Genomic DNA, 18,522 nt, shown 5'->3' with positions numbered 1-18,522 from the left:
CGTGAAAGAGATGGAGCCGTCCAGGTACATCAGCTCCTCCTGGCCGTGCCAAGGCCGGGAACTTGGGTTGCAATGAGACACAGAAATTGTTCCTGCCTTCCCAGCGTGCTTAAAAAATCCTTTTGCTAAGGGAAGATGGTTATTCTTAGACACCAAACCCAGTGAAGCGTACAGAACAGCAACTGCTGCGGACACAGGGAGAGGTCGAGGTCTGTTCCTGCACGAAACGTAGCACTTCATTACCTGACATATTACACTGAGACTTGCTTAACCGAAAGGAGTTTTTAAGAGCAGAAAGTTTAGATTTATTGCTCAATTCTCTCTCTTTAGTTATGAAAAAGTCTCTGCTGTTTTCAGAGGGCGTGTGCCAAACGAGCTGGAATCAACGGAGCTGCTCCAGGGTGAGTTTGGATCGTGGTGTGTCAGCTTTTCAGAGAAAAACTGCAGCAATCACAAGCCTGCTTGGGGCAGAGACCTCACGCCAGTTATTACAGGTGGGGGCATGAGCAGGAGCAAAGGAGAAAAAGGAGACATTTTAATTGCATGAGGACAACAACACGGGAGACACGTTGTGTGTCATTGCTGGCAGCCCAGGATGCTGCAGCACACATGTGCTTTGCCAGCATGAAACTCTTCAAGTAGCTTTTGCAGGTCGTTTGGAAAAACAAAACAAAACACAAACCAACAACAAACAAACAAACAAGCAAAGCAGCATTTATCCAGGACCAAAACTCATTTGGTCTCCCACAGCCGGCCCGAGCTCTGCATTGTGTGCCCCAGCTAATTCAGCAGAAACAAGATCACACACCTGTGCCTTATCTGAGTGAAATTTGTAGCCCTAAACTAACCTGGCTGTAATCTGCAGGGAAAGGGGAGTCTGGAGCAGCCCTGAGGCTGTTCTGTGTCAGATACACAACGAATTTACTGCGTTATGAGACACGTACAAAGAGACAAGTTGCGATCCTTCCGTGCAATTATTGATTTTCCTTGGTGACATCCTGCTTCCCAGCCAGGCAGCCTCGCTCTGGCCTTTCTGCGTATGACGCAGAACACGTATGGGCACTGTGAAGTGCTTACTAATGTTTATTTTTTCCATACAGGACGACCGCTTTGGATAGAAGCCGCCTTTGATAAAGATGGAACAACCTTCCTCTCAGTCTCCAAAGCCTTTTTTCGGTTAGTCCCTCTTCCCATTCTCAGAGCCTGAATAAAGACATTCAGCTTTTGGAACTGTGGCATGGCAAAGCAGACTTGTATCCTCTTATCATTAGAATACATTATTCATTTCTCTAATTAAAAATCCTCAAACCTCACTTTCTCCTCTGGGAACCACCTTCATATTTACAGTCACTTAAATCACTTTTGTTTCTACCACAGCTCTTTGGGGCTGGTTGACGGGACCTGAGCAGAGCTGCAGACGTACCCGTCCTTTACAGATTGATGTTGTAACAGTCTCCTACTCCCCTTTGTACGCCTCTTCACATTTAATTAGCTTTCAGGACTGTTGCTGCACGCTGACGCGAGGTTTCATGCCTGGGTCCCTTTCCTGAGCAGCTTCAGTCAATTGGTATCACAGCTGTCAACAATAACTTGGAATCTTCTCCAACAGCCCATTCATCTGGCTTTGTCAGGTCTCTCTGAAGTTCCTCGCTGTCACTTCTTATCGTGGCGAATCTAAACACTTCTGCCATCTTCAAATGTTGCCACCTTGTTCACATCTTTTTTTTTCCAGGCAGTTGTTAAGCAACACCAATTCTAATGAAGTTTCCTGGGGCCCCAGATTTTAAACATCCTTTACGCTCGGATGTGTCCGAGATGCCGTGTTGCAATTCTGGCACAGATCTCAAGGGCTCCGCTACTAGTCGGAGTAAAGCCCGTGGAGTAACGCGCTCCCTGGCCGTTCTGTGAGTGACACCCGCCAGCTGCTCCGCTTTCCTGTCCCAAATCCCCCGTGTCGGCAGGAACCGAACAGCAGGACGATTTGCCGCTCCCTCGGCAGGGCCAGCGAGCTTGCTTCGTTTTGGTGGCAAATGTTTGTTTTCCCTTTGAGCGATTCTTATCGAATACGATACAAGTATACAGAATATTGCAGGGACACTTTTCCTGCTACAAAAGTGACCTATGGGGGTCACTGTTTTTCCTCCTCTTCAGATCAAGCTTCTGGTGAAAAATATCTTTTCTCTGGTGGAGTCTGATTACTTTTGCCATGCTTTGTCTGCCTGGAGCACTGAAATTGCAATATCTGCTGTTCTGAAAGCCAGGCCTGTGTTTTGGCAAGTCCTGCTTGCTCCTGATTATCAGCAGTCCATTTCTAAGGAAGAGTTACGTTTCCAAAACACGGACTCAGGGACTGCACTATAACTGCCCTCACGGCCAAATATTCCCCCCGAAAACCTCAGCAGCTGCAGGGCAGTCATTCCCACCGCGGTTCTCCTCAGCCCGCTCGGCTCATTTTGGGGAACTTCGACTGGTTTTGCCTCCGCTTTGGTCCAGGAGTTCTCCTCCAGTTCAGAGTTAACGTGTCACACAAGATCATTTTGGTTTCCTGTTGGCTTTTTTGCGCGGCCTGGCTCACATCCACCAGCAGCACATTCTTCACCGGGGTTTGAAAGCCCGGGACTTGCTGCGCTGGCCTTGCTGAGCTCAGATTAGGTGACTCTGTGAGTCCCAGTCTGGATGCCGCTGGTCCGTCTGCTCAGACCGAACCCGTACCGCGTGTGTAGATCCGTATCCGCAGCCCACACTGTCTTTATTTATTGCCTTTATACCGAAAGGCGTGGGGATTAACCTCATGGAAGTCAGGGCGATTGCCGCCACGTAAAACCAGTTCAGAGAACTGGGAATCAAGCCCTCTCTCTTCGGAAAATAACGCAGGGCCCACAGCAACGCGGCGAACCAACAGGCCTTCTTGGCGTTGGTTTGGGACAGCTACACAAATGGTCAGACCCCACAAACACGGCATATTGATCCATCTGATCTGCTCCAGGGGGATATTCCAGACACGCGTTCTTCGTCAGTTGTTTGTAAACTGCGTCGGGATTGCTTGTGTTTAAAGATCCTCATCAATGTTTATAAATATATAGAGGGTGGGTGTCAGGAGGATGGAGCCAGGCTCTTCTGGGTGACAACCAGTGACAGGACAAGGGGCAATGGGTGCAAACTGGAACACAGGAGGTTCCACTTAAAGATGAGAAGAAACTTCTTCATGGTGAGGGTGCCAGAGCCTGGCCCAGGCTGCCCAGGGAGGTTGTGGAGTCTCCTTCTCTGCAGACATTCCAACCCGCCTGGACACCTTCTGTGTAACCTCAGCTGGGTGTTCCTGCTCCGGCGGGGGGATTGCACTGGGTGAGCTTTGAGGTCCCTTCCAACCCCTGACATCCTGTGATCCTGTGATCCAAGAGAAAATAATGTCCTGTTTCCAATTATTATCATCTACGCTCGTCCAGGTTCTGTCCTAACACAGCAGGCTTTTTTTTCCTTTTTCCCCCAGGCCTTGCTCGTGCCAAATCCACCTCCAGACAGACATCCGCGCTCCTCTGAAGCGCCGACACTCTGGTCCTGTCCTCCTGATCTGTTGCTTGGAGCTACAGGTTATTCTTCCCATTTAAAGAGCTGGTACTGACCAATTTCACAGCGCCTGGGGTCCCTAGGGAAAAGTCATCTTCATGTGAACTAAGTCAACCAAGCTACAGCAGAGGAATTAACACCCGCGAGCAGAAAATGTGCAGGAGTTTTGTACTGCTGGGTTTGTGGCTTTTGGGGAATGATGTCGCTACATCTCAGCTATGGATTTATAGAAACCTCATCTGATTATATTCATGAGATGTGTGCATCTCATTTGGTAACATTTATGAAGAATTTTCGGGTCTTGCAACAGAACACCTTTGCTTAATGCACTTATTTTTTGATACCTGTGCCACCCTTGCTTCAGACCAGGTAATTTTCTCCCTGATCCTGTCGCACCGGGGCTTTTCTGAATCGTCTGCAGAGCCAGAGGCTGCAGGACGTGCAAGACCAGGGCTGGGTAAGTTCACAAACCGTACAGCTCCAGGTCTTCTCAGGAGATCTGTGGGGACTCCCATCCCCTCGGCCTGGAGGACACGGGAGTTCTTGGTCTGTTCTGCTGCTCATTGAACTGCTTGAAGACTTCTCCATGGGAGGAAAACCTTGCTTAATTCTAATGGCTTCCAGCTGCTAAGCCAGTCTAAACAGCCCTGTCGTCTCCCCTCCAGACCGTCCTCAGGAGTGTCCGCTGAGCCTGAGGAGCTGCCAGACGGGAGGGTTTCTATGGGCAGATGCTGGTATGAGCCTGTTTTTTTTTCCCGTGCAAAGCCTGGCTGTGCACAGAAAGCCCGGCCTTTCTGCCCGTGCGAAACCAACGTATCGGCTGCGTACGTGCGCTCTGGTGCGAGGAACAGCGGCGCCAGAGCGGTGCACAAGGATCCCGTCCAGAGCGGCTCTATCAGCGCAGAATGCTCCATCCTGCCCAACCACGTGCACTCCACAGGCACCTTTGTTATAACACCTCTTATAATAACAACATTCCAAGAGTGCGCCCCGAGTCACGCTGAGAGAATAGAGAGTACTTCAGTGAGCTCTGTTCAGCAACTTCCTCCAACAAGAGTCATTTGTTATCATGATGTACACTGCATTTAAGTTCAATTTTTGTCTATTAGGAAATAATGTGAATTCACACAGGTGCTACTTGTCTATTGGGAAGAAAGGGAAAAAAACCCCTCAAACTATGTCTTTTGGATGCTGCAGTTTCCATGAAGGCAGGTCAGAATGCCCTCGGTAATGGCATGAGACAGTGGGTATTAAAGCCTTGGTTTAACGAAACCAATTATAACAAAATAAAACATTATGGCAATTCACGCATGGTGTGCTTGAGCAGCAATGCTGTCAGTGGGAGGCACGTGGGGAATGAAAAAGGCCTTGAATAGATGAAGAAACAGAAATAGAAGGAGACTCGTTCGCTCTTGGACTAACTAGAAAAGCTGCTTTAATCTCTCCATATCTTTTTTTCTCTCTCTTTCTCCCTCACTATCTCTCCGGGACTCGAGAAGATTCAATTAAGGGATTTCAGGGAGACTAACATTTCAGGGTGATTACACTGCGTATCAGAAAGACTTTTTTCTGGTTTTTTAAACACCAAATGCTTTATGCACATGCTGCGCTAGTAGCTGCTAACATCAGGAGTGCCTGAAGTCATGTCGTCTTCTCAGCCAGGCTTTCCCCGGATAATCTTCCGTTAAAAAAAAAAAAAATCACAGGAATCTCCCCAGGTAGGAGCTCCCGTGCAGCTGTTTAACGTGGAACTGGAACTAAATACCCTTATAACCAGTTATACCTCTCCTGTTCCTTTAGCAGTCACTGTCTTGCTTCGCCTGCGTGTCTGGCACATGCTGAATCTTTAGAAATATTTAAAAGTTTGTGAATCACCTCATTAACAGAAGGATCCTGATGATGCTGTCAGAGCAGTAAGTGTCCGTCCCGTATCTCAGAAGCAAAGTTGAGGCCTCAAGGGTAATATGATGAATAGCACTAGTTTACAAAGTCCTGTTTGCACAGATAGATGAAAATACCTGGAGAGGAGGGAGCTGCCCATACACCAGTTGCTCTAGCTGCTTCTGGCCTTTTTTTTTTTTTTTTTTTTTGTAAAGAAAAGTATATTTCATCTGGGAACACAGAGAGTTAGGGACGGTCCTGATTGCCCCTGATGAATCCATCCAGCATCAAGCAGGTTTGAAGGCAGCAGGTCAGCTGAGGAAAAAACCACTTTCCTTCCCAGCAGTTGTGGTTGCTCTGATGGTTCTGTCTGTATTAGAGACACCTCGGTAAAATTAAGCATTTTTCACAGGGTTGGGTGTTTTATTCAAGCTGGCTGGTTTGCTTCGGCACAAGTGCGGAGCAGGAGATGGCATAAAACTAAGAATACGTTAACCTGCTGTTGTCATCGAGTTCTTTGTGCTATGGAAACTTGCCTTCAGTTTGCCAGTGAACAGTTAATTGCTTCTGAAGGAAAAATCATATCTCATGTATCCTTCAAGCCAATATACTGTGTAGTAACTCCCTGTTTATCTTTCCTACTGTTATCACTCCAATTTTGCACCTTTTTCTCATGGAAAACAACCCAGTATTCCACAGGCTTCTGCCACAACTATTATCTCTTCCTTTCTCTCCCGCCCATCCCAACAATCACGTTCTATATGTCATGTATGTGAATGAGTTTCTACCTTGGTTTCTCGGAGGAGTGCAGGCTGTGTGTTTGTTAAAATGATCCCCGGCCAGCCAATATTTGCAGGAACTTCTGGTGCTCATGAACAGCTGGTGAAGATCCAGGCGGCGAGTAAAATATACCCTGAAATGGGAGAGAAAAGATCCGTTGCTCCAGTCTCCTATTTAATTTTGAAGTCCTAAGCACAGGTCCTGTGAGGAGCAGAAATAATTTGGTCCAATCTGCCATGTTCATAGCAGGCTTTGTCCCCTCTTTTATACTGGGCGACTCTCTTACAGACGCGGGAGTAAATCAACATCAAACTTTCCTTTGATGCTTGTCGTCTCATCAAAAATGTAAAGCCAATTAAAGTGACATCGAATTGAAGAAGGCATAAAAGGTGTGCAGGTACTGCAAATTCTCCTGGTTCTTGTTAAACCCCTCACTGCCTGCGGGATATCGCACACCATATTCCCACAAAGGAGCACTAACACTGCTCTTGAACTACCTTGAAAATGGCAAGACCCTGAGGTTTTTCCAGAGATCCTTCTTCATCGTAACTTGGAACGTTCCGTCTCATGCTTTGGCATCGCGGAAAGTGCGAATTACGTTTCCCAAATGTGGGTTTTCGAAATGTCAGAAAAATGACATTTGGGAAGTGGTGAGAAAGGACGTCGTAGCCTCAAGTACGGCAGATTTTTTCCTTAGTCCCTTCATCCAGAACCGCTCCTGCCTGGCAGGGTTTTCCTCTCTGCTTTTGGTGAGAACGTGATAAAAACATGGACCAGCGGGTCCAGTTCTTAGGCTTGAGTTCAGTCTGTTTAAATAAATGCTGAATTTCTCTTTCATAGAGAGCAAAAAAAAAAAGAATTATTGACCCCCGCCTCCAAAAAAAAAAAAGACCCCTACTTGTGCAATGAAGAGGGTTCAGAGCCAGGCACGGTGTGGATGAGGAGCATCCTTCCCCTTATGGCTCCGAAACCTCCGGAGACATTTCCTGGGGTTTTGCACTTGGAGGGTTAGAGCCCTATCATCATTTCTCCGGTATTATAACTAATACCGTGATTAATAGGATTTGTGCTAGAGAAGGCACACCCCCCCCCGCAACGTATTTAAAAATCATGAGGAAGCTTTAAGAGCCGTGAAATAATTAGTGCCTTTCAGAAGGTTTTATGTTATTATACAGCCTGGAATGGGGCTCTGTGTTAGGCCAGGATTTCAAAGCTCCTTAGAGGCTTTCGATGCCGAACTGGAGATGTTTTTGTCTAGCGTGAGGTTCAGAACAGGGATTCCTACTGTTTTCTAACAGTCAGTTCCTTTCATGTACTAATGCCGGAGCCCCCGGCGCTCGTTTAGTGACCCTTTGCATGTGTGTGCACAGTCTGTGTCACCCCACGTGTCACCCCACGGAGGGCTGTTGGTCAAACACCGTATAGATAGATAGAATCACAGTCGTTTGGTTGGGAAAGCGCCTGCTTGGGCAGCCCAGCAGAGGCTGTTTTGCTCCGTCTGATGCCGCGGACCCGCGAGGTAACAGCTGGAATTAGGGTGGATACACAACACAGAAAACAATCCCCGGAGTATAATTAATTTCCATTAAGTAAATATCACTCGTTGTCTGATTTGACAAGGGAACTCATTAAAGGTCCAAGGGGAAAAAAGAAAAAGACAAGAAAAGATGGGGAGGGAAGGGAAGGGAAGGGAAGGGAAGGGAAGGGAAGGGAAGGGAAGGGAAGGGAAGAAAAAAAGAAAAAAGGGATTAAAAAAAATAGAGTGAAAAGCAAGAAGAGAAGAAGAGGAGAGGAGAAGGGAGGAGAGGAGAGGAGAGGAGAGAGGAGAACAGAGGAGAACAGAGGAGAGGAGAAGAGAAGAGAAGAGGAGAGGAGAGGAGAGGAGAGGAGAGGAGAGGAGAGCAACGAGAAGAGAAGAGAAGAGAAGAGAAGAGAAGAGAAGAGAAGAGAAGAGAAGAGAAGAGAAGAGAGAAGAGAGAAGAGAAGAAAGAAAATAAAAGAGAAAATCACCTGCCCCATTACCTTGGAAATTCAAAAATAGATCCAAATTCATGGGTTGGAATCGCATCTTTTGTAAGTAAATGACTCAGAAAAGGTAACTATAGATCCATGTTCACATGGCATTCAGTGCTTGGTGCCCTGGATGCTTTCACACCTCACCTCAGCAATATTTCAGCCTTTGCTGGAACCCTTCCGTAGCAAAGAACAAGAGCGCACAAATCACCATTTTCTGAAATTCCTCCCCAAAGAGAGGGGCCGTGCTGAGCTGCCCTGGATCGCCCCATGTCGGTGCCTGCAGGACTGATGCCCACGGCTCACCAGAAACCTCTACAGTTCTTTGTTTTTTACTGATGTCTGTTTTCTTGCAACGTTCTCGCAAGTTTCTGTGGGGTCAAGTTCCCCACACTGTGGATCCCAGCTTTCATTTGAAGGAAATGCCTATCACACGCAAAGTGTAAGACAGATCAAATGTTGGAGAAGAGAAGGCAAATAAAAAAAAACCACAACACATTTTTCACGTTAAAATTTCACAATTTTTTAAGGAAATCTGATCATTTTCTGGGTCTTCTGGATGGTAAGTTTCGAATGCCTGGAGTTAGCGGTACTGATCTATAATAGCACATCACACGCTGTGAACTCTTCGTAAATACGGACCTACAACAAGGCTGGACTGGCCCAGGGTACGAAGTCACCTCCCTGAGCAATGTCCCCGATGGAAGATACGCAATGACAACGGGGTTTGTCCCCACTCGGTGCAAAGGGTCGACGTGTCCTGGTTCAGACTGGAGAAGGTGACAGGTACCTGGAGACACAGTTGATCTGAACTCTCCTTATTTTCATGGGGATTGGTTTGGGGGGGCCTTAAACCTCAGTTTTAAAGGTCACTGTCCCTGATTTTGATGTGGGTAAGGTGAGACATCCGTGTGATTTATAAAGCTGGCTTCTTTTATTTCCACATGGGCTGGTAGGGAAGTCTGTGTCCTGGACTTCAAAGGGCCAGTTGTCTCTTATTTTGATGTGGGCAGGTTGAGAAGGGCGCTTTGAAAAGCCAGCTCAGTCACTCTCCCTTCTCCCCCTCTCTCTCCCTTCCTCTCTTTTGCTTTTTTGTTTAATGTTTTCTCTCGGGAAAATATATTCAAGCGTCAGTGAGGGGGAAATGATGAGCACTGATTCTCAGCCTCTCAGCAGGATTGTTCTGTAAGCGAAATATAAAAGTGAAATATTAAAAACCCTCGAATGTGAAATGCACCCGTCTGGAATCCAGCCATTCTCTCTCCCTGGCCCGCCTATCTGAGAGGGGGGAAAAAAGAGCAGGGGGAGAAGACAGGCTTTGAGCAAGAGGTTTACGGGTTTAGTAGAGCATAGTAACATCTTTTCAAAGAAGTGGGTGTTGCTCTGTGACCCGGTCCAAGATGCCCCTCCTTTGATTCCGGTGCATGAACACTAACCAGCCCCCGTTTTCACATGGCAGCCGCGATGGGCTGAACAATAACCTGGTCTCGCAGCCCGAAGGGCTGGAATCCTCCAGACAATTAGCTGAGACACATTAATCAAGCCAGCGTGAAATGGGAATGTGTCGCCGTCCGCAGCAAGTTTAATTTGGAGAGGGAGGCGCGGAGCAGCCAGCTGGAGGAAGCACTTTCTCCTCCAGTTGTCGAAGGCTTGGCTGGGTAGTCTCCAAGTTGGGAAGGAAAGAAACGCTTGTGCCTGAGACAAACCCATCATCACAAAGTCATTTTTGTTATGCCGGTCATCTCCTCATACAAAGCCAAAACCCCTTCGCAACGACGATTAGGTATCTCTATGCTATATAGAGGGACAGGCTACAGCTCCAGTAAGGACAAGTCTGGTCACCGCAAGCAGTTTTCAAGTCTGAGTTGCTCTGAGGCTCCATAGCAATTTTCCCCAAGGGGGACAGGGCTGACCTGTGCTGGGATCCCGGGGTGCTGCTGCCTTTGGCTGGGGCAGAACCTCACACCTGATTCTACAAACCAGTCTGGATAGAACAAGGTTAGTCATATGAGACCGGACGGTTCGCCCTAGTCATGAACTAAATCAAGTCAGTTTTTGACGGGGCTGCTGGTGAGAAAGCGAATGAGTCTCTTTGTTCCCAGCTGTTTGCCATTCACCTGCTGCTGGCATTTCCCTGGAGCACACCTGCAGAGTCTGCCCGAGAAAACCTCTCTTGAGGTTATTTCCAGCCCAGTCCTGCAAATCTGAGCGCCGGGGATGATTCAGAGAAAGCAAACAAACTTTGGAGCAGCTTCCCCAAATCTGATGGCTTGAATGCTTTTAGCCAGTCCCATTGATGTTTGCAGGGAACGCAGGCAGCAAATAAACAAACATTTTCCTGCCTGAGGCAAGGAATGAACACGGGCAAAACAAAGCACCGAGGTGTGATCCCATTCTCCTTGAAGCTGATGGCAAAACTCCCACTGGATTCAGCAGCGCAAGCTCAGCCCAGACTGGGGTGGTTACTGGAAGGGCTCCTGGGCCAGGTGGGCTGGTGGGAATCTTTGAAATGAAAGCTGGAAGAAGCTTTTACATGTTTTCCTGTCACTCCTGTGGGCTCAAGCACACGCTGCTGCAGAGATGCGGGGTGGGCTGGGGGTCTGGGAGCCCATCACTGGGCAGCTGGAGCAAGAGCAGCTCCCCTGTCCCCTCCATGGGCAACGGCACTGACGAGATGTCCAAAGGAGCATCTCTGCAATGACCGAAAGGAGGGGGCAGCACGGACGGGGTTGGATCTGGGGAACAATTTCTTCCCCAAAGGGCTGTGGGGCATTGGAACAGGCTGCCCAGGGCAGTGCTGGAGTCACCATCCCTGGAGGGGTCGGACAGACGGAGATGAGGTTCGCAGGGACACGGGGCAGTGCCAGGGGTGGACTCAATATCTTGAGCGTCCCTTCCAACCAAAATGATTCTGCAATTGTATGACCTGCTCACCCCGGGCCCCTCTGCCTTCCTGCGCAAAGACGTTCAGCAGGGTGCCTCGTGCCCATTGCCTGCGGTTCGCCAGAGCCGCGGGCTGTGCCGGACCCCACGGCCAGCCCCCATCTCCCCTCTCTCGCGTGGGGAATTCCCCACGGCCCAGGGTTTTGCCCCAGCCCCGGCTGCTCAAGCGGCTCCTGCAGAAGGTGACGGGTTGTGCGAGCTCCTGCCCCGGTCCCAGCCCCTCTCCCGGCTCCCGGGCTCACAGCCACACGGCTCTGCCCCGTGTTTGTTCATTCCTTCTGTTCCCCTCATTTTGCCTCCCCTGAAAGCGGCGGTTGTAGCTCTGTTAACACTATTTTTGAAAGCTCTCACGCTGTGTGAGCTCAAATCCTGGCATTAATCTACTGCTGTGTTCATTTCAGCGTGCTGAAAAGCCGGGAGTTTAAATCCCCTCTAAACGCCGTCGGTGACACCAGAAGGCCAGTGTTTTGATCCAGCCCCATTAATGGTTACAAGTTTGAATCCAGACAGCGGGGGTCAAGGGCAGGAGAGGATTAGGAATAGCAGCCCGGGACATTAAGTGAGTGCTTCTGCCAAACTGGGAATACTGGAGGGAGCGCCCAACACACCGAGCGGGTTTTTGGTTCCTTTTTGTGACATTTGGATTCCGAAGAGGGGGAATGGGGCTTATTTGTCTACAACATGACGAGCTCACTATGAGCGAGCTTTATTCCCTGGTTTACCTAAGCCCAGGCTGACGAAGGCAGTTTCCTACCGCAGGCAGCATCATCTCACTTATTTACAGCAGGATTTTTTCAGATGCAGCAATGACTTGGAAACTAAGCCTAGTTTTCCACATACCTGCAGGCTTCGCTATGCTGAATGAGATTTAGAAGCGCTCCAGAGTCAACTTCTGCTCCAGAGATTTCTGGTCTCTTGCGTTTCCAAAATGTCACCAGCAGATGGAACCAACAAGCAGCAGGCGCTGGGACACCACGAGCCCCAAGTGAGGATGAAATCTGCTTTTTTTTTAAAAAAAAAAAAAAAAAAAATCTCACTTTTTATGCTGAGGCTTCATTTAACAAATGGGATGGTTGGAAACTGACTTCTAAAACGATGAAATGTTTATTGTCATCATGAACGGCGTGTGGCTTTGAGAGCAGTGCTGTACCCGATGCCCGGTATCGGATGCGCTGGGAACCTCTGGATCCATCTGCGCTCAGACGGCATCTTCCCGCTGCCAGACAGACAGACGGACAGAGCTCTGCCTCTGTCCTGCAGCCACAGACACTTCACTAACGAGAGAAATTTTCTCTGCGAGCCCGCAAGCCCAAGCGCCTTCACCCAGCAGCACTTGGCATCCTCCTTCTGTCTCTTCAGCAATTAGCAAAGTTTAACTTCTGTCCTCTGGCTGGCTTGCCTCATTAGCAGTTCATTAGCCACTTCCACCTGGGTTTTCACTAGGAAGGTATTTCCTCATTAGCGCACACGCTGCCCTGCATACGATAGAAAATAACAAACCCAGGCGCTGCCTCTCAGATCTGCTCTCTTGTTCAAAAAGCCAATCAGCCCGACACAATCCCATCATTTTATGTCTCCATCGTCATTGTAAGACGATTAAATCAATAGTTCATCCACGTTTTGGAGTGATATCCAAATATTCTTTGTCTCTTCCCTTTAAGGAGCAGCTGTTTACAATTCTAGATTGGTCCTAATCTTACAGTAGGGCAAACATTTACTGCTCAGTCCTTCCCCTGCTCGACACAATGGGACCTTGAGTCCTCTGAGGGTTTGTCTACATGGGGTCACTCAGGACATTAATCTGAACTGATTTAAAGTGGATTAATTAACTGCATTAAACCGCTGAGCAGAGACACACTGTTTTCTTCCCCATATCTTCCATTTACCATCAAACTTTTTGCCCTGCTATTATTAACTGAATGTGCATTTTTTAACTTTTATGGTAAACTCACTGAAGAATATCCATGTTAAACTGTTTCAGTAAAGTACAATATTTAAGTCATCTTGATGTTTTTATTAAATACTAAAGGAAATTGATATATTGTCATGGAATGTTTCCATCTCACGAATCAAAATTTTCTGGCAGAAAGTTACGACGTCTGAAAGTTTTTGGCCAGTTCTGCAGAGAGGTAAAAAAATTCTACCTCGTACAAAAAAATCTTATGCCTTTCCAAACCATTTCAGAAATTGTTTTTTTCTTCTGTTCTGCCTGGAAAGGATCAACCGCTGGGGATTCAGACCAGCTTTAGGGGCTGATCCTGGTTTTATGGAAGCCAAGGCGAAGACTTGTGCCATAACAGAAGCGACGATACTCACAGACGTACGAAAGGAGAGGGTTACACAACGGGAGCGGCCTTATTAACATCAGTGCTGGTGCTCAAGTCCTATAGGAATAACGTATATTTATAAACACCGAGATGACAGATCCTATAAGGACCCTTTGAAATTCCGAGCACGTGGGGTTGTTTTTTTTTTTTTGTGAGGGCTCAAAGAAGGGGTTTTGGCTTGATTTTCATTTAATCTTGTGATTGAATATTACACTTTTAGAGAGGCGGTCGCTTCCAGCAGGCCTCAGAGACTCCGAGTCGCGCGTGACGGGCGAGCTACCTGTAACGGCAGTGTCAGAACCGCCTCTGGGTTTATTTGTTTCTTTACGCAATCTTTTTAAGTTGAAATGAGCTCTTTTGGCAAGCTGGGAAGAGCAGGGTGGCTCTGCAGGAACAGGCACATCTAACGGCAGCGAGGCGGCCGCTGGTGAGAGATGGCAGCAGAGGTAGGCACAGTGGGTTTATTATTCTCAGAGGAGTAGCGATTACTCGCAGATAAGCCGTGATTCAAGGACATTACGAGCAGCTTTTTGCCCTTTTTTTTGGGTTTTTTTTTGACTCAGAAAGTGGTGCTTTCCCAGGCCGTCTTGCCCAGCCCGCAGATGGACTTTCTGCTGCCCCGGTTTTCATTCCTGGAAACAGACCGGAGGAACGTTGCTCAACCGCGCTGAGGGATCTGTGCTGGGACAGCATTTCCAGGAGACCATGAAATGGTCTTGTGATGAGTTAGGAGGCGAAAATTCGCACTCTTCAGTGGCCAACAGGGCCGTGGTTACATACCTCGAAGTGTGCTAAGAGAGGGGAGTACTTTTCAAGTGCACGTGTGCGCTCGCACACACACACGTCTTCCTCATGTCCGGCCCGAACCCCCCTCCTTTAGTTTAAAACCATCACCCCTTGTCCTGTCGCAACAGGCCGTGCTCAAAAGTCAGTCCCCATCTTTCTTACGGGCCCCTTTTAAGCACGGAAAGGTGCAATAAGCTCTCCCCGGAGCTTCTCCCCTCCAGGCTGAATCTGTTTCTCAGCACATCTCTTGCTGTCTGATTTTTTTCAGCGTGTCGAGCGTCCCGCGCAGGGGACCCCGACGTCGCCGGGTTGGGAAGCACAACAGGCCGCGCTCGGATGGGCTTCCTGAGGCTGCAAGACGAGCAGAACAAACAAACGAAGCAGAAGCTGTAAAACGAAGTGACCGTTGTTATTTGTTTCCTTGTTGGTTTGTTCTCACCCTGCCACTCTGTGAATCCACCTCTGTGAATCCCTGTGATTCATCTCTGTGAGTCCCCGGCGCGCGCATTTTACGACCCGCTGCACCGCGGGTGAAACAGTAGGAACAGCAGAAATGGTATTTTGTTTGGTTTTTCGGTTTTGACCTCTGGTCTGCTCAGTGGGCCCGTCAGGTTACTTTGTGCGCTTGCATTGTCACTGGAAACCAGTGACACCAACCTCTGATATTCCATTTACAATATGTATAATATACGTAGACTATGTAAAATATAGTCTTCCTACGAGCACCTTCCCTTTTACTTACGACCTCCTTTTTACAAAATAACAACTTATTTTCGAAATTCCTCTGGAAACAAGAGCTTGAGCTGCCATCCTGGGTGCACACCCTCCAACGTCATCAAACTCGCATGTAAAAAGTAAACGTCCTGGAAAGCTGCGTAGCCAGGGTGGGTTCACCCGGCTGCCCTGGGTCCGGACCGCTCCTCCTGCTCCTTTCTGATGAACCGCTGCTCCTCGCACCCTCTCGCACCAGTTCTCCCCCAGCTCCACCTGCTTTATTTTCTCCTTCCCTCGCTCCCTTCTCTTAAGCACGGGGATCTGTTTCTCCTGCCCTGGGCTGGCAATAAATACAGGTCTCTAGAGCTCCAGGCTCTGTTCTTTGCCAGGAGAAGCTCCGTCCGCTCGGGCAGGAGCTCATAGAGCCCTCGCATTCCCCGTCGCCTCCTGGGCATCCGCTACACCAGTTATTTTGGTGGGTTTTTTTAATTTTTTGTTAAGATGGGGCAATTAAAAAGAAGCCTTCTTGGACTCGTGTTGTCAAGCTATTTGAGGACTTAATTTGTGGCTCCTGCGACACGTCCCAAGCGAAGGCGCGGGCGGGCGACCCGCCACCCTTCAGAAGGTGCGAGAGGCATCTGCATTCCTTTTCTGTTCACCCAGCCACAGAGCACAAATCTGCTTTGACACTTTCAGAAAAATGAAAAGACGGAATCTCGCAGGAGCCTGCCTGTGCCGGGGGGGGAGGAGGGGAGCGGGCACAGCAGGAGGGAAGTTGACTTTTCTTTATACATATAGGGTTTTTTCCATGCAGAGTTTAAATTATGCCTGATAAAAGGAGTTTCGTGGATGTTTCAGTTCTTTCAAACCCTCCTGGCTTCCTCCCAATTAAATGAGGTTTGTCAAAGCCACAGGGCTCTGCTGCTGCCGGAGAGGCGGACAAGCACTTCCCGCAGTGACATCTCCAATCCCCAAGGGAGAAGATGAAAGTGTCGGTGCCAAGAGAAGAGAGAGAGAGTGTGGAATAAAACAGGTACAGAGACAGGCAGTGTGAGAGGAAGGGAGCGAGCCAGGGAGACAGAGGGAATGAGAAAACAGACTGGCGGCGGGTGTCAGTCCCTCCGACAGGCTGCGCGGAGGGGACGGATTCCTTGCACCCCGCTTTGTGCACCATCCCATCGCGATCGTCCCCAATATCGCGGGGAGAAGCACCTCGCGGATGGCGCTATCATAGCAACCGACGTGTCGGGAGCAGAATCAAACACGTACCAAAAAACCCGTGAAACAAGCACAGTACACTCCTGCAAGACCATATTCACGAGTGACTCATTAAACCTGTAAAAATTAGGCAACTCTGAATAATTTCCCATGTAGCCATCTCTGGTGCCATAATCACGTAAGATATTTGTTCTCTCGTGTCGTTTCGGCACGGCGCTATTTTGGAATTTAACCATATAGTTTTAAAATTCTGGTTGCTACGATAACATGGTGCAGACGTTCCGTCCCCGCTTTGTTCTGGAGGCAGCTGGCCACCAGTCCCCACCGCTGGAGGAGAACTTTAGAGCAGAAGGGCAAAGAATGAGCTGGCGACGAAAGGTGGCAGGAGGAGGGGGCTGAGCCCAAGGTGTGTGAGAGAGTAGGCAGGAAACAACACTGGAAAAAAACAGAAGGCTCCTGTAAGAAATTATTTTCCATTTTTATGAAATAATCATAGCCATAACTGTCCTTTGCATAAGTTGCTGAGACAAGCTGGAAGCCAGAGGATGCTTTTCAAAGGTCAGCTCCTCAGAAAAAAAAAAAAAAAAAAAAAAAATTGGAGAAATCAGTGTTTCAAAGCTAAGCCCCCCCTCCAGATGAGATGTCTGTGCCCGCTGAGGGGACGCGGACGGCTGGAGGCTGCTGCCCCCGACCGGGAGAGGGAGCGAGGGGCTCTTTGGTCCTCAGAGGGGAACACGGGGACAAGGGGTGATGGTTTTAAACTAAAGGAGGGAGATTTGGGCTGGGCATGAGGAAGGAATTGTTGGCCCTGAGGGTGCTGAGAGCCTGGCCCGGGTTGGCCAGAGAGGTGGTGGACGAACCATCCCTGGAGACATCCCAGGCCAGGCTGGACGGGGCTCTGAGCAACCTGAGCTGGTGCAGATGTCCCTGCTCATGGCAGGGGGGCACTGGGGGAGCTGGGAAGGGCCTTCCCACCCAAACTATTCCGTGATTCTAGTGCGGGAAGGGTCTCCCAAAGCCCACGTTCAAACTCCACTCATGGTCTTAGTGGCCTTAATTCTTATCCGCACCACCAGCACCTCTGGCTATGGCAGTGAAGGAGAGGAGCATGGGATCCTCCGGTTGCCTTCTACCATGGCCAGTGAGGGGGAACAGCGATAACTTCTCATGAAAACGGAGCATTCGCTGTTATTTTCTGTCCTGAGCCAATCCTGAGACAATTATCTTTGTGCAGCGCAGCCCCACACTACAGCAGCTCTGACAGAACTTCAGTCTAACCCTTTGGCACCTGCTAAAGCAGAATGTTTTCTGTCCAATTAATCACTCCGGGAAGAAAGAGGAGATCCTTGAATCAAGAGAGCGAGAGCTGTGCTCCCAACTGGGTGTCAGTCCTGCGGTGCAAAGGGCCTCCTGGGAAGGTGTCTGGCTCAGACACAGCAACAACTGCAGCTTATTATTCTTAGTTAGAGATTTGGTTTATTTTCCCTCAAATGCTCAGCCCAGGCTGGCAAGCGGGGAGGGCGAGCAGTGGGATTTGGGGTTAGTACAAACTGCCAGAAGAGCAACCCAGGGACACGGGGCAGGAGCCACAGGGCACGTGTAAAGAAGAACTGGCTTTCAGGGACACCTTGGTTGGGTTGGCTGCTTTCCCTACATTCTCCTGTAGAGCTCAAGGGTTTATATAGTCACTTACATTTCTTTACCTCTGTGCTTTGCCACCTCTGTATACAGCAAATAGACGCGGGATCACGGAATCATTTTGGTTGGAAAAGACCCTCAAGATCATCGAGTCCGACCATAACCCAGCCCTGGCACTGACCCTGAGAGCCTCATCTCTGCGTCTGTTCAACCCCTCCAGCCTGTTCCAGTGCCCGACAGCCCTTTGGGGAAGAAATTGTTCCCAAGATCCAATCTCAACCTCCCCTGGCGCAACTTGAGGCCGTTTCCTTCCCTGCAAATCAGACACAGCACCTAGAAAGTGAAGTTCCCAACAGGTGTATGAATCTGGTTTATAATGTGTCTTAATAAGGGAATAAACCAAAGCTGGTGTTGAGCAGCAAGCCAGCGGTCACTCCTGAACCAGAAACAATCTTTTCTGTGAGGTGACAAAGCAAAACTTAACTCAGGAAAAATGCCCCTCACTTCACCTGGCCTGATGTTCCCCGTGGTGGAAGGTCTGCTGTGTCAATACTGATGGGACACTGAGGTTTGGCACGGTGTCACTAAGCCTGCCCTCTAGGAAAGAGCCGCTCCAGGGTCACAGCAGATGGTGCCGAGGGCACAACCTCTGGAG

Source organism: Caloenas nicobarica, chromosome 6 (genome assembly GCF_036013445.1).
Source record: "Caloenas nicobarica isolate bCalNic1 chromosome 6, bCalNic1.hap1, whole genome shotgun sequence".
Taxonomy (NCBI): Eukaryota; Metazoa; Chordata; class Aves; order Columbiformes; family Columbidae; genus Caloenas; species Caloenas nicobarica.
The sequence above is the reverse complement of the archived record's forward strand: the minus strand, read 5'-3'. Positions refer to the sequence as shown.